The 20,491-nt window shown below is 45.9% G+C and overlaps 1 protein-coding gene across 5 annotated transcripts in view; it reads left to right on the top strand.

The window, feature by feature from the left end:
• The window catches only part of GPALPP1 (GPALPP motifs containing 1), a 72,125-nt gene that overhangs the window by 26,434 nt on the left and 25,200 nt on the right, over nucleotides 1–20,491 (top strand). For 4 of the 5 annotated variants that reach the window (XR_006712240.1, XR_006712237.1, XR_006712239.1 and 1 more), the window contains exons 9-12: nucleotides 5,975–6,092; nucleotides 6,617–6,672; nucleotides 9,181–9,383; nucleotides 18,740–19,036. The gene's annotated coding sequence lies outside the window, so the exon portion shown is untranslated. The remainder of the gene's footprint in view (nucleotides 1–5,974; nucleotides 6,093–6,616; nucleotides 6,673–9,180; nucleotides 9,384–18,739; nucleotides 19,037–20,491) is intronic. The other variant, XR_006712241.1, reaches the window with a different exon arrangement.

The following is a 20,491-nucleotide window of genomic DNA, read 5'->3' as shown; positions in this document are numbered from 1 at the left end:
TGGGATCCTCTCTCTCCCTCTCTCTGCCTCTCCCCTGCTTTCACGCACATGCACACACGCTCACTCTCTCTCGCTCTCTCCTCTCTCTTCTCTCACAAGCTCTCTGAAAATAAATAAATAAACTTTAAAAAAGATGAAGAAGAAAAAAGCAATACTAAGTTCAAAAGGTGAAGCAGATACTCCAACTTTCTTTATTGTTGAAGGTGATATCTAAGTTCAGTGTATCTGAAATTACATGATTTTTGTCTGCCTGTATAAATTGTCATCTCAGATAGATTTAGTTGCTTCCACTAGTAACCACAAAAAAAAAAAAAAAAAAAAGCCATGATCTTACTAAGAGTTTTTAATCGTGTTTGGATGTAGCAACCATTTGACATTTAATTTATCTCTTGAAATTTTAATGGTTCTATGAATTAACGACTTGATTTGGAAGTGAGATTGAGGTTTACCTGGTACTGAGGCTTACATGCTCCAGAATAGATTAATACTTATTCTATAAATTATTTGGTCCCCAAACGTTATGACGCTTTATATTTCTTACATAGGGTGGATAATGTTAATATTATTACTCAGAAATGTGTGATCTTGGGAGATAGTTTTCTAACTATTTACAAGAGTCCTTGTCATGTCTCTTTCACTTCTTCCATGGTACTAAGTATTGTTAGAAAACAATTCGCTGTTAATGTATCTGAGAAGAAGAATTAACATAGAGAGAAGTGGTCAGAGATAGTGCCTGTGCTAACATCAATGCCAAATCTCCTCTATCATGATAGTAATTTTACTTTGGCCTTGAATGGCATCATGAGATTTAAGTATGCAGTTAGAGGTCATGTATTTCCTATTATAGGACAGGTGTATGTTTTTGTGGCTTAAAAAATTGTTTAACTGTGACTGTATTATGTACAAAATCAAAGAGCTATCCACTGCCTCTTTGAATCTTTTCATTTTGAGCTTTACAATAAAAGACTTTTTAGAAAAGAATTCCTGATGTATAATTTTTTATGTACAAATAAAGTTTCATCTATATCCTAGGAGTTGTGGTCTTTTATTTTTGTTTTGTTTTGTTTTAATGTTTCTTTTATTTTTGAGAGAGAGCACGCGCAGGGGAAGGCAGAGAGAGGAAGACAAAGGATCCGAAGCAGGCTCCACACTGACAGCAGGGAGTCCCGATGTGGGGCTCGAACTCACGAACACAAGATCATGACCTGAGTTGAAGCTGGTTGCTCAACTGACGGAGCCACCCAGGTGCCCCAATTTTTGTTTTGCTTAAATATTATTAATTCATCTGGAGCAGGCAATATTAGTAAAGAGACTATTTCACAAAAATCTACTCTGGCCAACCAGAACATTTTAGGAAGATGGCTCACTTACCAGGTTTTCCTTATTCCAACATAACTACAAATAGTAATATTCCTGGGGCGCCTGGGTGGCGCAGTCGGTTAAGCGTCCGACTTCAGCCAGGTCACGATCTCGCGGTCCGGGAGTTCGAGCCCCGCGTCAGGCTCTGGGCTGATGGCTCAGAGCCTGGAGCCTGTTTCCGATTCTGTGTCTCCCTCTCTCTCTGACCCTCCCCCGTTCATGCTCTGTCTCTCTCTGTCCCAAAAATAAATCAACGTTGAAAAAAAAAAAATAGTAATATTCCTTAGAAATTTAAGACAAATTGGAAATGCTTTTAAGAGCACCGTGGCACAAGAGGGGTCATCCTGGGTTATAACTAAGATTCCATTGTTCTGCATGTTGTAGGGTTCTATAACAGTTGGTGGTGTTTTCAGGAGTGTTTTATTAGCAGATTGTTTTTTCTTTCTCTCCTTTCCAAATGCTTTGCAAAAGCATGTATTCTTTTATAAAATTTGGAGTGGGGCATTATCCCCCCTTTTTTCAAGTCCTAATTTTGTATTACATATGCTTCTTTAGGGAAAGCAATAAGGAAAGTCTCTCTGAGATATCATTGAAGCTGAAACCCAAAAAATGAAAAAGGTTTGGGGCACCCGGCTGGCTCAGTTGGTTCAGTGACCGACTCAAGTCCTGATCTCACAGTTCATGAGATCGAGCCCCGAGTCAGGCTCCACACTGAGAGCATGGCACCTGCTTAGGATTCTCTCTCTTCTCTCTCTCTGCCGCTCCCCTGCTCACACTCTCTCAAGATAAGTAAACTTTAAAAAAAAGAAAGAAAGGAAAAGGTGCTAACAGTGTGAAAAGTGACTGACTGCACAGGCAAAGGCCTTGAAGTGTTAATTCTGAGGTGTTTGAAGAACCGCACCAGTGTGGGTGGTATGTAAGAACTATGGGGGCTTAGGGTTGGTCCTTGCTACTGGTGCTAGGAATCCCACATAAGGGCATCTAACCCAGTTTTAGTAGATCGAAGGAAGCCTCCCAGAGGAGAATATACTTTAGCCAAGTCATAAACACCAGAGAGGAGTTACCTAGATGGATTCTAATACCAAAAATCTGCCCACCTGGCCTTCTAGAATTTCCCAAACATGCCTGAGTTCTCCCTTTAGGCCCTTGTTCTGAAGACTGTATGTACTCCATTAATAATGGTCATCAGCAGAAAATCAGTGCATTGAACTTGTGCCCACACCTGTCACCGAAACTGTAATTATTTTAAGCAGATCTGGGTTTTTCTCTTTTGTCAAAATGTGTTATGGGGCGCCTGGGTGGCGCAGTCGGTTGGGCGTCCGACTTCAGCCAGGTCGCGATCTCGCGGTCCGTGGGTTCGAGCCCCGCATCAGGCTCTGGGCTGATGGCTCAGAGCCTGGAGCCTGTTTCCGATTCTGTGTCTCCCTCTCTCTCTCTGCCCCTCCCCCGTTCATGCTCTGTCTCTCTCTGTCCCAAAAATGAATAAAAACGTTGAAAAAAAAAAAATTAAAAAAAAAAAATGTGTTATAAATTATTATTCATTTCCTTCTCCTAGGCCTAATTATTAAGGATTATGTACATTCTTTTAAAGAGCTCAATAGCACCAGAGGAATGCAACAGATATCAATTGAGTAATCTTTAGAGTTCCAGGACATGAAGAACATTTTCATTTAGGGACAAGAATACAGTAAATCCATCTATTTCTTAATTTGTAATCCTTGAGCCACCATCAAAATCACCTGAGGTCGGGGGGCCGCGTGGGTGGCTTAGTCGGTTAAGCCTCAGACTCTTGGTTTTGGCTCAGGGCATGATCTCACGGTCATTGGAGAGTTCAAGTTCAAGCCCCACGTTGGGCTCTGCGCTGACAGCGAGGAGCCTGCTTGGGATTTCTTTCCCTCCCTCTCTACTCCTCCCCTGCTCATGCTCGCCCTGGCTCTCTCTCTTTCCTTCTCTCTCTCAAAAGATGAATAAATAAACTTAAAAGGCATGGTGGGGAGCCTGGGTAGCTCAGTTGGTTGGGCATCCAACTTCAGCCCAGGTCATGACCTCACCGCTCATGAGTTTGAGGCTCTGTGCTGACAGTTCAGAGTCTGGAGCCTGCTTCGGATTCTGTGTTTCCCTCTCTCTCTCTCTGCCCCTCTCCTCGCATTCTATGTCTTCCTCTCAAAAGTAAATAAACATTAAAAAAAAATTTTTTTTAAGACAAAATTTTCAAGAACCTATGCTAAAATATTAAAAAGAACTTCAAAACTCACTTCCAAGTCTCTCTGATAACCACCTTTTTTCCTGTCCAGCCCTTCCATTTGGTTTCTTTAGGATGAGGTCAGGTTGGACAAACAGGCCATAAGATAAGGTATTTAGTTGTAAAGTTTTCTCTTCATACCGTCCATGTGCTGAGACGAAAACAAATGTGCTCCTTTTATCACTGGGCACAAATGCCCTAACAAGTTATGCTAATTAAGAGCATAAACATTGGAAACAGCAGCCTGGAATTCAATCCTGGCCCTGCCACTGGCTGTATAGACTTGAGAAAGTTCCTTAAGCTGTCTCAGCAGTAATTGGTCTTAAGATGAAACCAATAATACCTCACAGGGTGTTACGAGGATTACAGAAGATGATACATAGAAACAGCACAAAATCCAGCAATAAATGATGGTTATCACTGTAGACCCCTGGATAATAAGCCCACTCAGACAACTTTTGGAGACAGATCTGCTTACTTCTTACGATCTCAGAATAGTCCTATATTTACCAGGACTCTTGGCAACAAGTGAGAGAAGCCTAATTCAAACTGGCGTAAGCAAAAAAGGATAATTTATCCCTTCGTGTAATACAAAGTCCAGAGGGTAGCCATGGCTTTAGAGACAACTGGATCTGAATGCCTAAACTATGCCATCAGGATTCTGTCCCTATCCCTCAGCCAGCTTTCCTTTGTGTGGACTTCATCATTAGGTGGGCTTCCTAGTCGATGACAGATGTGGATAGTGGCACCTCTAACGTGACATCCTACCATCTTAGCAACCCAATGAGAAGAAAACTTATTAAATCCAGCGAAAGCCCAAGGACTGATGCCAACTGGCTGTAAGGACAAGCTATGGTCATTTGTTCATTCCTGAATCGATCATATGGTCAGGAGACACAATCCCCGATGACCCAGGCTGGTTCGCACCCCCTCTTGTGGAGCTAAACCCTCCCCAACCACACAGACTTCAAAGTTGGGAGGGCAGTTCCCTAAAAGAGAATGAAGGTGCTGTAGCTGGAAACAAGGTAGCACACGCTACAAAGGCAGAAACATCTGATGCTTGCTTTAGCCCTCATCTGTTTTCATCCCCACCAATTTTCTAATGAGAAAACCAGTGGTCTGCCAAAATGGGATATCACCACCTACCTGTCAGTTCTCCCCAGGTTATCAGTATTAGTGTCTGGCCATTGTGAATCTCCTTTTCATCAGTTATCGTCTAGTCCAGGTCTCAGGGTTATGAGTCTGTGTTGGGGGAAGCGTGGGGAGGGCACATCCATGCACTGAAGTGCTTTAGAGATGCCTGAGACAGGTAAGGTTCCGCCCAGTAAGACAGCTCTGCGTGTCTCCTACTTACTGGCTTCCATCGAATCCTCTGGATAATACAATTCAATACACAATACAATTCAAAATGATTCATTTAGCCTTCTCTATTTACAAACAAGACGAGAAAAAAGAAAGAAATGAAAAAATGTGAGGAATTGCCAGCTTCAACCCAATCGATAACAAGGAAGCTTGCCTGACATTGCTAATTAATCATGTATCTTGGATAGAAGGTGTTCAGTGTCTGGGGCAGCTTGTGAGAGGGGTTAACCAAAGTTGGGGCCACAAACCCCCAAGTCATAAAATGAGGTGGAGTCAAGAAGGGAGATGGGAGAGTTTCACATTCCTCTCCTGAGCACTGGAGGTCTGGGTCTGGAGAAGTGCCAGGGGTAGTGGCTGCATAGCGGCCCCCAAAAGTTACATCTACCCGGAGCATCAGAATGTGACTGGTTTGGAATAAGGGTCTTTGCAGATGTAATTAAACTCGGGATCTCAAGATGAGATCATCCTGGATTTAGGGTGGGTTCCATCCAACGACAGGTACCCTTCTTAGCGGAAGTGATACTCTCCACAAGCCAAGGAACTTTACAAGCCACCAGAAGTTGTAAGAGGCGAGGAACAATTCTCCCCTGGAGACTTCGGAGGAAGCGTGGCCCTGCTGACACCTTGATTTCGGACTTCTGGCCTGGGTTTTCTTTTTCTTACGTAGGTAACTATTTCTCAATGAGCTGTATTTGTACTGCCTCCCAAGCAGTTGCACTTCGATGGGGGCAGTAATCACATCAATTTAGGTGTTAATAATACAAATTATACTTTATTAGAGTATGAGCTTTGAATTCCCCGTTATAAAGCAGAAGAGGGTTCAGGAGTCGTTTAGACCGACGCACCGTGTAGCTGTAGCCAAAAGAACACATTTTTTTTTTTTTTAAAGCTCGTGGAGTACTGCATGACGTAAGAGAGAAAAGAGATACAAGAAAAAAAAAAAGTGGTGCTACATTAGGACAAACCCGCCGTGTGCCTACCCAGAAAACGGTTTCTTGTTCTAATTTCTAGGCCTCAAGAAAAGACAGGAGAGAAGAGGGTCTAGAGAAGAACTGAATCGATTAACTCCTGACTACAAATATTGATCGAGCTTCCCATGGTGTGTGAGACATTGGTCTAGAGACATCAAGTAAGATGTGGTCCTCAATTTCACAGTCTCACAGGAGAGACAGCACAGCTGTAACAGTGCAGGGTGGGGGGCACAGGACAGAAATGCACGGGATACTGCGAGACCACAGAGGAGAGGCCCCCGGCCTGCTGAGAGCAAGGGAGGGGGCACCAGGGTGCCGGAGTGTGGTGTTGCTGCTGTCCTGTGTGGGCCTAGGAGCGAGAGAGGCCAGTGTGAAAGGCAGGAGGCGTGGAGGGGAGGGGAAGGAAGAGTAAGTAACTCAGAGAAAATAAGCCAGCAGAAAGGCTGGAGTGAAAGGGTGATGTATGGGACTGGCTTTGAAGAAACAGGAAGAGGAATCCTATGTCCTCCAAAGCAGAGAAAAGGAAATGAGGGTGGTTATGGATATATATATGTTTTTAGGTAAAAGTTAAAAAGCTCAAGGAGATTATACCTAGCATACTCGATTTGCCGAGGGAGAAGTTTTCTGACCTTTTGGGGTGTTGGGAATCTGCTGAACACTGTGGATATTTCACTTCTCACAGATTTTGACACAGAACTTCTGTGAACCAGCCTCTTGAATCCCTACCGTGGACTCCGGGTGAGCACCTGCCGTCTACCCAGATGAGACAGGCCGTTGGCTGGGAGGAAGGGGCCAGAGCCTGGGAGGTTTGGAACGAACACCGAGGGGCAAGTGAGAGGTACCTAAACAGAGAGGAGCAGAAAGCGAGATGGGCAGTAACATTGGTCCAGGCTGCGCTCTGAGCCTCCGAGAAGTGCAAGGAAGGTCCATGAGAGAACACTTGGTCAACAGACACAGATTCCCGACGGGGTGGCCAAGAAGAGGCTGACAAACTGGGAGGGAGGGCTACACGAAGCTAAAAGGGAGGAGACCTCACACTATGCAAAAACCCTTTGAGAATCCAGAGCACACACTCCCCTGTCGGAGGTGGTCATACCAATGAGCTGTTTGGATCTGTCATAATGATCCTAACCTCTTTGCCCTTCATGGCCCCGTTGGTGCCTCCTCTCTACTTTCCTTTGCCACCTGCTTTTCCCCTCCACAGACAAACATTCTCAAGGCTCTCCCATTTTTAAAAATAAAACAGTAACAATGAAGCTTTCTTGGTTGGACAATGGGTTGGGAATGGGGTTAAAGCTCATCTGTCCTAGAAAGTTCTGAAACAGACACAAATACAAAGAAGGCATTTCAAGTCAGTGAGAAGGAAAATAGATTACTCAGTAAGTGATGTTGAGACTCCTGGGTAGACATGTAGGGGGAGAATTGGGTTAGATCTCTGTCTCTCACTGTAGATCAAAACAAATTCCAGACAGATCACATATTTTATAATGTCAAAAAAATGAAACCATAAAAGCACTGGAAGAAAATGTGAGAGAATTTACTTTTATAATCTCAGAATTGGATTGCCAAAAAATAAGTTAACACCCAGAAGCCTTAAAATAAAGCGTTGATAAATTGAACAATATTAAAAAAAAATTCTGTATAGAAAGCAGTCAAAAGACATATGAATATTTGCAACTCACATCATAGACAAAAGCATAATTTCCTTAGCATTTGAATAACGGACAGAAGTCGATAAGAAACTCAACAATGGGGCACCTGGGTGGCTCAGTCAGTTAAGCATTGGACTTCAGCTCGGTCATGATCTCATGGTTCGTGAGTTCAAGCCCCACTTCTCTCTCTCCCTCTCTGCCCCTCATGGGATTCTCTCTCTCTCCATCTCTCTCTCTGCCCCTTGCTCACTTGCACCCTCTCTCTCAAAAAAAAGTAATTCAACAACAACAAAAAATCAACAAGCCAACAGATAAATGGGCAACAAATAGGAACACAATTCATAGAAATAAAATAGTTTAAGCTTAAATATATGAAGAGAAACTCAACCTTGCTCATAAAAAAGAAATGCAAATTAAAACTACGGTAAGAAGTCGCTTTTCAATTAATAGATTCGCAAAAGTAAAAAATATTAAAATACCCTGTTGGCAAGAGTGGTAGGAAGTGTGTTCTCCACATTGCTAGAAGGATGTAAAGTGGTGTGGCCTTTTTGACACCTTGTGAATATTCATAAAAATTACATACAACAGAGGGACACAGTCGGTTAAGCGTCTGACTCTTGATTTCCGCTCAGGTCATGATCTCGTGGTTCCTGAGATTGATCCCCAAATAGGGCTCTGCACCGTCAGTGCTTGAGATTCTCTCTCTCCCTCACTCTCTGCCCCTCCTCTGCTTGCTCTCTAAATAAATAAATGGGGGCGCCTGGGTGGCGCAGTCGGTTAAGCGTCCGACTTCAGCCAGGTCACGATCTCGCGGTCCATGAGTTCGAGCCCCGCGTCGGGCTCTGGGCTGATGGCTCAGAGCCTGGAGCCTGTTTCCGATTCTATGTCTCCCTCTCTCTCTGCCCCTCCCCCGTTCATGCTCTGTCTCTCTCTGTCCCAAAAATAAACGTTGAAAAAAAAATTTAAAAAAATAAAAAAATAAATAAATAAATGAACATTAAAATTTTTTTTAATGTTTATTTATTTTTGAGAGCATGACAGAACATGAGCAGGGGAGGGGCAGAGAGAGAGGGAGACACAGAACCCGAAGCAGGCTCCAGGCTCTGAGCTGTCAGCCCAGAGCCAGATGCGGGGCTCCAACCCACAAACTGTGAGATCGTGACCTGAGCCATAGACGCTTAACCGACTGAAGCACCCAGGTGCCCCAGAAACCCATATCCTTTTACTTCTGTGACCCTATTCCCTAGCTCTGTCTCCTACTGGTTATGCTTCATCTAAGTCACTCTATAGTATTAGGATGCAGCAAAGGTCAGAAGCCCAATTCAAATTAAGAGGCGTTTGTGGGAGAAACTCCCCATCATTCAGAAGTAAACACAGAGCTCAGGAAGGGTGAGGGTGCCTGCAATCAGCGTCTCCAGCCCTGCGGACTCTTTCTTTTCTAAGTCTGCTCCCCTATGAGTTTCTGTGTCATCAACCTCAGGCCCCACAGGCTGATCTTCTCCATGTGGAAAAGAACATGGCCATTAACAGTTTTGAATTGGACATCTCACAGCTTTAGCCACACCAAGAACACTGCCTCCTTCTTTCATTTCAGCATGCAAATTGCCAGGGAGGACAAACTGGCTCTCCCCCATCTCCACTCCAGGCCCTGGCTACTGGAGCAGTTCATCACGGCTGGTGCCATGCTCTAGGCCGTGGCTGTGACTCACGTCAACCGCCTCCTCTCCCGTGACCCACAGATGTCACACGAAGGGAGATGGCCTGTGGGACCGTGCTGCAGAAATTGCCTGCTGGCAGGTGAGCATCTCAGGTAGCATCCCCTCCATATAAGCTTCCCAGGTCCACCTCTTGAAAGGCTTTGAGCTGTGCCAAACCTCAGTGCCCCCTGTGCATCAACACCTCCAGAAACTGACCTCAAGTGTGCTCCAAGATGGGGCGTCGGAGACCTAGTACGCTTGCTACATTTGGAAAGATGATTGTATTCTCCTGGGGCTCACCAACAGACCTGCCTGCTTAGCCAGACAGAAGGTCTTTGTGTCTTAAGGGTGGACAGGAGACAAAGGAGCAGAAGGCTTGCCTTCCTGGTTGAAGGTTGTTTGAGCTTCGAGGGAGAGTGAGCCCTCATATTTGGATCCTGATATTGAAAGCTCAGGATCTGGGCCTTCTGATGGTCTTTACTTGGGGGGGTGAAGGGTGACTCAGCTATCTACCCTCTCCTTGGGGACAGGGAAAACTGAGTACTCCCCACCCTGTCCCCAGGCCAGGGTATATGAATGCTAGAGCTGGGTATTTAAAAGAAAATTTTTTTAATGTTTACTTATTTTTGACACAAAGAGAGCATGAGCAGGGGAGGGGCAGAGAGAGAGGGGGACGGGGATCCCAATTGAGCTCCGCACTGACAGCAGTGAGCCGGACGCGAGTCTCGAACTCACGAACCGCGAGATGATGACCTGAGCGGAAGTCGGTTGCTCAACTGACTGAGCCACCCAGGAGCCCTGAAATTTAAAAATGTTTTATCTCCTAAAAAATAATAATTTCTAGGGAGGACTCAGGCTTGGCTGGGGTCAGCAGCCCACCCCTGGATCAATGAGCTGTAGCTGGAATGGAGGAGACACTTCTGTTCTAATCTGTGCTAGGTGCTCACTAGGCTGGATTGGTTTGAGGATGTCAATTCAAAATAACATGGCAGCTTCTTCAATAAACATGGGGGGGGGCAGTTGTAGAAGAAGGACCAATGTTGAACAGTCAGTCCCATATGTCCACTACAGGCCTTCACAGGTGTCTTTTTGTCTACTTCCCCCTTAAATACGGTTGTTCCTCATAGTTGTCCTCTCTTCCCATTCTGCTTTTTCTCCTATGATTTTGCTTTTTGTCTAGATACCCATGACCCTCCAAGCTAAATCTCCAGGCAGACTGCTTTCTTTAATTCAAAATCCCCTGCTTGCTGGACATATCCATGTGATGCTCCTAGGCCCTACATGACCAAATAGAATTCATTATTGGCTTTAATTTGAAATATGCTTGTAGAAGCAAAGAATATCTCTGGGAGAATACACAAGAGACCAGTAGGTGTAGCTTCCATGCTTCGACCTCTCCTAGATTCCTTCTTTTTTTTTTTTTTTTTTTTTTGAAAGAGAGAGAGAGAGAGAGAGCAGAAGAAAGGGAGAGAGAGAACCCCAAGCAGGCTCCTCACTGTCAGCGTAGAGTCTGATGCGGGGCTCGAATTCACAAACTGTGAGATCAAGACCTGAGTGGAAATGAAGAGTTGGACACTTAACTGACTGAGCCACCCAGGGACCCCTAGATTCCCTCTTTCTGTGAACAGGCACCACCATCAATGAAGTCTCCCGATCCAGACCCCAGGAGTCATTCTTGAACTTAGTTACGAACACAACACCATTAGAACAACCTTTGTAATTCATAAATTGGATTATGTTTCTCCCCTATTTAAAGTCTTTCAATGACTCCATAGCCTTCAGACTCAAGTGCCCTGTCTTCGGACTAGCTCACGAAGCCTCTGCTGCAGGTGGGGGTATGTCTGTGCCTCCCTCCCAGCCTCTTTTTGTGCATCTCTGCTCACTCACACACCCCACCTTCTGCCCAGGGAACAACCTGGTCCTTCCAAGAGGTGCCTACCATCTCTGTTTTGGGTGCCCATAACTCAGCCAATGGTGCTGTGCTGGTTTGACTCTACTACTGACACCTTCTCAGGTTTTCCCACGAGCACTGTCTTTGTACCTGCTTCTGACCACAGAGTAGCAAGCATATGAGCCCAGATAAAGGTGGGTGTTACTGCATTTTGTACTCCAGTTTATTTTGAAGACAGAATCCCCTGCTTAATGGAATATTGTCTTTATTTCATCCTTCATCTTTGAGGGACCGGTTCTTTGAACATCCAGCTCAAAAAGGCGCTCCGGTTTCACAGCTTCCCCAGCTTCCCCAGCTGGTGGGTCCCTCCCTCTGTCATGGTCCCATTTGCTTTTTTATTACCGGGAGCTATTCACCTGTTTTGCCCCTTCCCCACACCGCATGGTGAACTCTGTGAAGGCAATATCCTCTTCTTTCTCAGTACTATTTCTAGGGCCTAGCCAAAACGTAATGGATACCCTGTAACTTTGTGAGAAGGAAGGAGAGAAGGATGGATACGTGAATCCATGGAGAAAGACAATTTTTCCTTCCTAGATACTAACAGGAAAACATTGGCGGGTGGCGGCGGGAGCGGTTCCTACAGGATAAGGTAGAGCTAGAAATGTTAGAGATGCCACAAGGAGGCACTAGAATTCCACCTGGGCTCCCTCTGTCAAGAAAAGCCAGCTCCAATGACAGTGTCTTGACCTGGACTGGTGCCTTGTAACAGATGCCTGCCTGGTTGAGCCAAAATGGTCCAAGAGAGATGATTCGAAATGAGGAGCATGGGGGAAATCAACACAAGAAGGCTACAGCGCTGTCATGGCAGAGAGATGAATTGGTCACTCTAAAGGGACTCTAATGTGGAAGAATTTCCCCTCCACCTCTGGCCAACATCCCCTCTGCCCCCAGGGAGCCAGATCCAGACAAGAGCGTATTGTTCCCTTACCCCAGTTTTCCTCCTCCACTAATTAAGCAAAATGCTCAGGCTCATAATATAGGGATATCTTTCTACTGCCACAATAGGTCCCCATTGAATCCTTTCTTCCTCATTCAATGATAGATTGCAACTGTCGCAAATATTATTACCATTTCCCCCTTTCCTTCCCAAGAGGTCACTGAAACTTTCATCTCAGACCTTCGGACCCTAGATTTCTGTGTAGGCTGGCAAGAGAGGGAAAAAAAAAAAAAAATCCTTTGAAATTTCACATATATCTAACTCCTGCAAGGGACTGGGAAATGTAACCATGGAAACCAGAGCATGCCTGTAACCATGGAGACCCATTTAAACCAGCTGGGCCATTACCGTCTAGAAGCTGGTGGGGCTTGGCTGTTAGAAGGATAGTTAATATGGTCGAATGATTTCAATTGTTTAGGTGAGAATTTTACAGATATTTTAAGCAATTTCTAGGTAGTGCCAATACTTTAAAATGTTCGAGAAAAAGCCTCTGTTAGACTAATTTCTAAAGGATCCTCCAAATGTCTTCTCCGCCCTCTTACCACACCTCCAGAGCCATCACTTAATCAGACATTCACTCAGCAAACACATGCTAATCACCATGGTGTGCTGGGCACTCTGCTGGATCCCACCATATATGTGTCCCAGATAATATACTCTGTCTGTTCCATCAGCTTTAATGCTGAGCCAAGTCCTTGAATAAAGGGTCTATTTATCAAAAGCCTTCTTTACCACAATGCATCAGAATTTGGCTTTGTGGGAAGGCTGGGTGGCTCAGTCAGTTAAGCACCAGAGTTCAGCTCAGGTCATGATCTCAAGGTTCGTAGGTTTGAGCCCCGCATCAGGCTCTCTGCTTTCAGCGCTGAGCGCACTTCCTATCCTCTCTGTCCCTTGCTCTCTTTCTCTCTCTCAAAAATAAATGAACATTGGGCGCCTGGGTGGCCCAGTCGGTTAAGTGTCTGACCTCGGCTCAGGTCATGACCTCACAGTTCGTGAGTTTGAGCCCTGCGTTGGGCTGTCTGCTGTCAGCACGGACCCCACTTCTGACCGATCCTCTGTCCCCCCTCTCTCTGCCCCTTCCCCTCTTGCCCTCCCCCATAAATAAATAAATAAACAAATAAACAAGCATTGTGTTTCCAGTGAGATGTGAACTAGCCTTTTGTCACTTGGAGGAAACTTCCACTAGCCATTGTCACAGAAGTGCTTCACAAAGCCAGATCCTTCTGTCTGTCCTATGTCTTTTGTTCTTGCCCTGCACCACGGATAACCCCATCGCTGCCTGGCAACCACAGCTTCTAGAGCCTGGTGACAGTTTGGTTTGTGAGCTGCTTTGTGGTGTGTTTTGTACCCCATTGTGGTTAAAAGACAGAGCTGGAGTCAAATCACTTGTTCCTGCCAGCTTATCGGTGTGTGACCCTAGGCAAGTCACTGGAATTCTCTGAACCTCAAGTGTCCTCTCTAGGAACAGAAAACAAAGCCTGTCCCTTTAGGTTGTTTGGGGACAAGGTCACACAGGCTAACAGTTTTATCTCCTGGTCTTAGCTGCATCCCCCAGTATCACCCAGCAAACTTTTAAACTTTCACGTTCTTCGGTCCCTATTTTACTCAACAGCCGGTCCACATCTTTACAACCTCCAACCGTGCACCAAAGACCTTTTGGCTCAGCAGATAGCGATGGTGACAATGACAACAGTAACAACAGCTGTTACACGCCACCTGTTGTACACCTGTTCTAAGCCCTTCGCATATTGTAACTCATTTGATTCTCACAGCAATCCATTGCGGATTCTTGTCCTATCCGTTAGGCAGATGAGGAAACTGAGGCACATGGTGTTTGGGCGTTTGCTTCTCAGGGTCATAAGCTAGTGAACGGCAGGAAGAGAATGTGAACTCCAGCCGTGCCTCCAGAGTCTGCCCTCTCCACCATTGTGTGGTAGCTGCCCTCTCTCCAGTGACTGTGTCAGGCCCTGGCTCACTGGGAATAGAGTCCATGGGCACAGACCTCAGATGTCTCCTGTTCAACCCCTGCACTCGCCACACTACCCACATCTTCCTCAGCACCTGTCCCGACAGCCTTCCTCAATGTTTCTGAGGAAAGGATCAGCCTTTCTCTAATCGTCCACCCACCCCGCCTCAAGTTCCTTGCTCCCCTGATTATTCCCCTTTTCCTGACCCCCAATCCTTCCTCTCATCTGGCGCTTGCCTCTCAGTGGGTGGGTCAGTCCAAGGCTCTCTTATCTTATTAACAAAAAAAGAAAATGTATCTCTCTCTGCTTGTCATCCTCTCCTTATACAGCCAAGCTCCTGGAAAGTTTCTACCTCGTCTAGGCTTCCTGACTCAACGCTCTACTGAAACTGCTCTCCCAGTGGCCCCTCAAACTTCTAAAATAAAGCATCTTGTCAAGGTGCTGATCCTGTTCATCCCTTGTTATATTCCTTACATCTGGAGGTCTTTAACCTCTGTCACCTCTCTCTGGGGACTGTCCATGTCATGTCTGTATATTTAGCCATAACTTTTTCTGAATCTCAGAGCAGTTAATGAAAATGAAGGTGGATCATTGTGACCTAGAGGATCCTCAGGCTCCTCATGGTCGACGGCCCACTGCCATCCACCCAGGAGGCCATCCCCAAACCGGAAGTCGTCCTCCAGTCCTCGCCTCTCACCCATCTCACCAGGACCTCTTACATGTATATCTTAAATATCTCTTCTTTCTGTTCCTCATCTCATCCCCTCCACCATTGCCTTGGGCCGGGTCCTCATCCTTCGCCGCTATATTAAAGTCACCTCCCTACCTTATGCCTCAAGTATAACGATATCAGCAAGGTCTTTCTAATATCAATCCATTGCTCAAAGTTCCTCAAGGATCCTCAATGACAACGTAATGAAAACGAATTCCTTATGCCTAACAAGGCAGGCCCTTCACGACCCTGCCTCTCTCCAGGCTCATCGGTTGTCTCTCTACGCCCCTAACCTCTGCCTTTCTAGCTCTGTGGCTACAATGCTGAACTCCAAATGTAGTAATGGCCCCAGGCATTTCACGCACACTTCCTTGCTTGGCGCATTCCACCCCTTCTTTCTAGAACTGCTTTCTCAATTTGTTTATCACCACCATCAACATGAGAAAGCACCTGCCAAATGCTGTCAATAACTGAACAGAAAGAGTTGACCATGCAGCAGACTAGCGCCACAGGGATGCATTAGTACAGACACCCATGTGTATGACCTAACCCAGTGGCACAGAGACATCCCCAATTCACACACCAGGTGACGGGTTGTACTAGGTGATTTCTAGGGTCTCATCAAATTCTGACATTCTGTGAACAAAGGCTTGAAACCAAGACATCCAGTCAAATCAACCACCACACGAGCGCCTATTATGTGCAAGTTGTTTCACTAAATGCTATCATAAGTGGGTAAGAATAAACCCCGGTATTTAGATCAAAGATAAATCTAATTAAAGGCCGGCCATTTACATGTGAGATTGGGGTGGTCAAACAGGGAAAGACAAAGGAGGGAGCTCATTCCAGTGTTCGGCTAACACTTGTTAGGGCCCAGCTCCGCCAGGTTCCATGTAAGGAGCTGGGGCATAACAATAAAACCATGTGCTTGCTGCCCTCAGTGCCTGGCCTCGTGAGGCAGACAGACATCCAGCCATCAAACGCAAAAGGCAGGGGGGAAATGGTGTGATTGCTTCTTCCTAGAGAGAGAGAGAGAGAACACAGGATGGGGCATAGACCGGGTATAAATTTCCCAGGCGTGGCATTTGGTATGGCTCTTAAGGGGCTAATGAGTTTTTTCAAGTGGGGAAGGGAGAGTTCCACAGCGAGAGAACAGAATGAACAGAAGAAGCACATAGAGTTCGCAGCTGTGGCGCCTTGGAAACCATTGATTTTCTCCAGGACGCGCACAGCAACAGCTGAGCAACTTGCTCCGAACTCCAGGGGCTCCTCCTCCAGGGCCCGAGTGGAGGGGTAGCGTGTAGTCCTGTGTGGCTGGAGAACACAACATTGGTGGCAAAGCAGGGAAATACAGCAGGGTCACAAAAAGGCCAACACAAATTTCTCGGGTATGCAGAAGGAAAAGTAATTTTGAATTTAATCTATCACTGATCTAGCTTTCCTTCTCTGCCCTACCCACACCTTTGCCAAGAACAGAAGTAACTAAGTAGCTAATACAATAATTTCACCATCCATGTAGGTAACATGTGTCTCTCAGTAGCTCACCTTGCCCTCTGCTTCTCTATCCAACAGAGCGCTGAAGGCTATGGTTTTTACAACCCCATGATGTCCAAAAAGAGTTGGGGTCTTTTTTTTTTTTTAAATTTTGATACATTGATTTATTTTTGAGAGACAGAGAGATAGAACACAAGTGAGGGAGGGGCAGAGAGAGAAGGAGACACAGAATCCGAAGCAGGCTCCAGGCTCTGAGCTGTCAGCACAGAGCCCGACGCGGGGCTCAAGCCCACAAACTGCAAGATCATGACCTGAGCTGAAGTCGGACGCTCAACTGACTGAGCCACCCAGGCGCCCCAAGAGTTGGGGTCTTAAGAAGCTATGATAGCACCTCTTTCACCTTGGGTACTGCCTGCCATGCTGGCATTTGAGGCTGAAAGTCCATGGTTACTCTGGTCTAACTTAGCTGGACCCAGCCAGCCAGTAGCACTCTCGACTCTGGGCACCCCACACTCAGAGGTCTGGGATTTCCAATCAAGTCTGGCTTGGGTGCTCTTCCCTACACAGGTCTTCGCTGTAGAACAACCTCCTCACCACATCTTGAGCTCCTCAGCTGAACTCTACATTTCACCTGTGCCACACTGGAATCAAGGACATCTCTGGCCATTAACCCTCAGAGATCCCCTCTCCTTAAGCAAGATGAATAGTTGCACCCAGGAGCAATTCAAAATATTTACATTTCTTAAATGTTTATTTACTTATTTTGAGAGAGAGAGAGAGAGCATGAGCAGGGGAGGGGCAGAGAGAGAGAGGAAGAGAGAGAATCCCAAGGAGAGATGTCAACACAGAGCCGGATGCGGGGCTCAATCCCACGAACCACGAGATCATGACCTGAGCCAAAACCAAGAGTCAGACGCCCAACTGACTGAGCCACACAGGCTCCCTGCAACTCAAAATATTTCAAAACCCTTGACACCCTCATGTTCATAGCGTTTTTCACTACAGCCAAGATGTGGAAGGGACCCAAGTGTCCATGGATGGATGAATGAATAAGGAAAATGTGGTATGTACATACAATGGCATGTTATTCAGCCTTTAAAAGGAAGAAGATCCTGTCAGGTGCTGCAAAATGAATAAACATTTAGGGTATCGTGCTAAGTAAGACAAATGCAAAAGGACAAATACTCTAGGTTTCTACTTACACGAGCTCTCTAGAGCAGTCAGATTCACAGAAACAGAAAGGGGCTGGAGGAAGGAGGAAAAGGGGAGTTTTCTTTAATACATACAGAGTTTCAGATTTGCAAGACTAGTAAATTCTGGAGATCTGCTGTACAACGATGTGAGTACTTAATACTATGGAACTACACTTAAAAAGGTTAAGATGCTAGGGGCACCTGGGTGGCTCAGTCAGTTGAGTGTCCGACTTCGGCTCAGGTCATGATCTTGCAGTTTGTGAGTTCGAGCCCCACGTCGGGCTCTGTGCTGACACCTCAGAGCCTGGAACCTACTTCCGATTCTGTGTCTCCCTCTCTCTCTGCTCCTCCCCTGTTTGCCCTCTGTCTCTCAATAATAAATACATGTTAAAAAAAATTTTTTTTAAAAAGGCTAAGATGCTAAATTGTATGTTATGTGGGGTTTTTTTTAACCACAATAAAAAAAAAACTTGCAGGGGCGCCTGGGTGGCGCAGTCGGTTAAGCGTCCGACTTCAGCCAGGTCACGATCTCGCGGTCCGTGGGTTCGAGCCCCGCGTCAGGCTCTGGGCTGATGGCTCAGAGCCTGGAGCCTGTTTCTGATTCTGTGTCTCCCTCTCTCTCTGCCCCTCCCCCGTTCATGCTCTGTCTCTCTCTGTCCCAAAAATAAATAAACGTTGAAAAAAAGAAATTAAAAAAAAAAAAAAAACTTGCAAATAAAAAAACCCCAAAATATTTTTTAAAAATTTAATGTTTATTTATTTTTGAGAGAGAGACACACACAAAGCACAAATGGGGGAGGGGGCGAGAAAGAGAGAGAGGGAGACACAGAATCCCCAAGCAGGCTTTACCAGGAACGGTGAGATCATGACCTGAGCCAAAGTCGGATGCTTAACCGACCGAGCCATGCAGGTGCCCTCAAACCAAAACATTTTAAAAACCAGTAAAGCATAAGCACCACATAATCCAAAGGGACACTGGTATTTACTAACCGGATCAAGCAATCAGAATGGGCTGTGAACCACCAGGACAGCTCCACCAGCGCAGACCCTCGAAGGCCTCCGGCCCCCGCAACTTACCTACATTCCATCTCCTGTCCAAACCCATTCCCGCCCACCCTCCTCTCCTATCTCCCACTCCTCTTGTTCTCCTCTCCATAATTTCTCATGCCTGGGAAGACTTTTCTTTCATTTATCGCTCATAGTTTTTAGGTGCAAGGCACAGAACCAACTCTGGCAGAGTGAAGGGGCAAAGGGACTCATCAGAAGGCACTGGAGAGCCGGCAGGATCCCTGGGAGAGCCAGAACCAGGCGCCGAGGCTCTGCAGTGGGGAACAACGCTCACAACAAGGCTTTAGAAACACCGCTGTTGCTATGGACACTGGACCCCGCAGGTTCCTCCACTGACAACACTGGACACCATATGCAGCCAAGGTCCCTGTCATCACCCAACACCAGAACACCTGCTTCTTCCAAGTCCCAGCTTCCTAATCAATGTCAAGGTACATGTATATATCTGACGGGCACATGCCTCACTTATATCCAAGGGAAGCTAGGAAAACAAGTATCTGTGATAGTCTCGTTTCTTTTTTTAAAGTTTATTTATTTTGGAGAGACACAGAGAGAGCACAAGCAGGGGAGGGGCAGAGACAGAGGGGGACAGAGGATCCGAAGCGGGCCTCTGCTCTCTGACAGCAGAGAGCCCAGGGCAGCGCTTGAACCCACAAACCGTGAGATCATGACCTGAGCTGAAGTCAGAGGCTTAACCAACTGAGTCACCCAGGCGCCCTGTGTCTGATATTTTCTGATTCCATAGCGGGTGTGGTCTCTGGTCAAAGAGAGAAAAGGGCTTCAAAGTTTGTGCAGTCAGTATGACTACCATGCTATAGACTCCCCTCACATCTTATTTTCCTACTTTATGGTATTATTTGCCTCTCTGTCCTGGAAATTAGGCTTGCCAGGCTGAGCAAATAAAAATACAAGATGCCCAGTTAAATTTGAATTTCAGACAAACAAATAATTTTTTAGTGTCAGTATGTCCCGTACAGTATTTGGAACACATTTATGTTTAAAAACTTTTCGGGGCGCCTGGGTGGCTCAGTCGGTTAAGCGGCCGACTTCGGCTCAGGTCACGATCTCGCAGTCCGTGAGTTCGAGCCCCGCGTCGGGCTCTGGGCTGATGGCTCAGAGCCTGGAGCCTGCTTCCGTTTCTGTGTCTCCCTCTCTCTCTGCCCCTCCCCCGTTCATGTTCTGTCTCTCTCTGTCTCAAAAATAAATAAAACGTTAAAAAAAAAAAAATTAAAAAAAAAAAAAAACTTTTCATCGTTTGCCTGAAATTTAACAGGGCAACCTGCATTTTATCTAGCAACCCTCCATGGGCTTCTTTTCTATATGACGCTACACTTTTCTACACTATACCAGGGCCTGGTTCCTAGGTACGCTAAAGATGTTAACGTGCAAAATCCATATTCAAGACAGGCCTGACTGCCTAATCCTGGTTTTAAATGCCAAAAAAATGGAAATTACCCAGCCTTTCCCTTCGCACCCATAACAGATTTTCATCTCCTTCAAATCAGATACATGCCTAGAACCAACTAAGGCGAAAATTCTGCCCTTGGGAAAGCAAAGGAGAGAAGCACATTAATATTCTAAAAACAATCACCCTGTTGCAGCAAGAAAAGGTGGAGTAAACAGTGCAGAAAGATGGGCTCTCTCAAATTCTAGGACCTCAAGTGGACGCTGACTCGCATTTAACAGGGCTTTAATAGGAGGTGAAACTATAACGTAATGAAACTGGTCTTCATGTGCTGTGTGTGGAAATGCGTCTTGTGACTCAACGATTACTGCAGCTCTCACCTCCCACGTGGCAAGGTGGATCCGTTACCCAACTGTCAATTTGTTCCTTTGATGTGAAAAGGCAAATGACGTTCAAAGCCACCACATTTCCATTTCCACAT

Source organism: Leopardus geoffroyi, chromosome A1 (assembly GCF_018350155.1).
Source record: "Leopardus geoffroyi isolate Oge1 chromosome A1, O.geoffroyi_Oge1_pat1.0, whole genome shotgun sequence".
In the NCBI taxonomy this organism is placed as follows: domain Eukaryota; kingdom Metazoa; phylum Chordata; class Mammalia; order Carnivora; family Felidae; genus Leopardus; species Leopardus geoffroyi.
The sequence above is the reverse complement of the archived record's forward strand: the minus strand, read 5'-3'. Positions and strand labels throughout refer to the sequence as shown.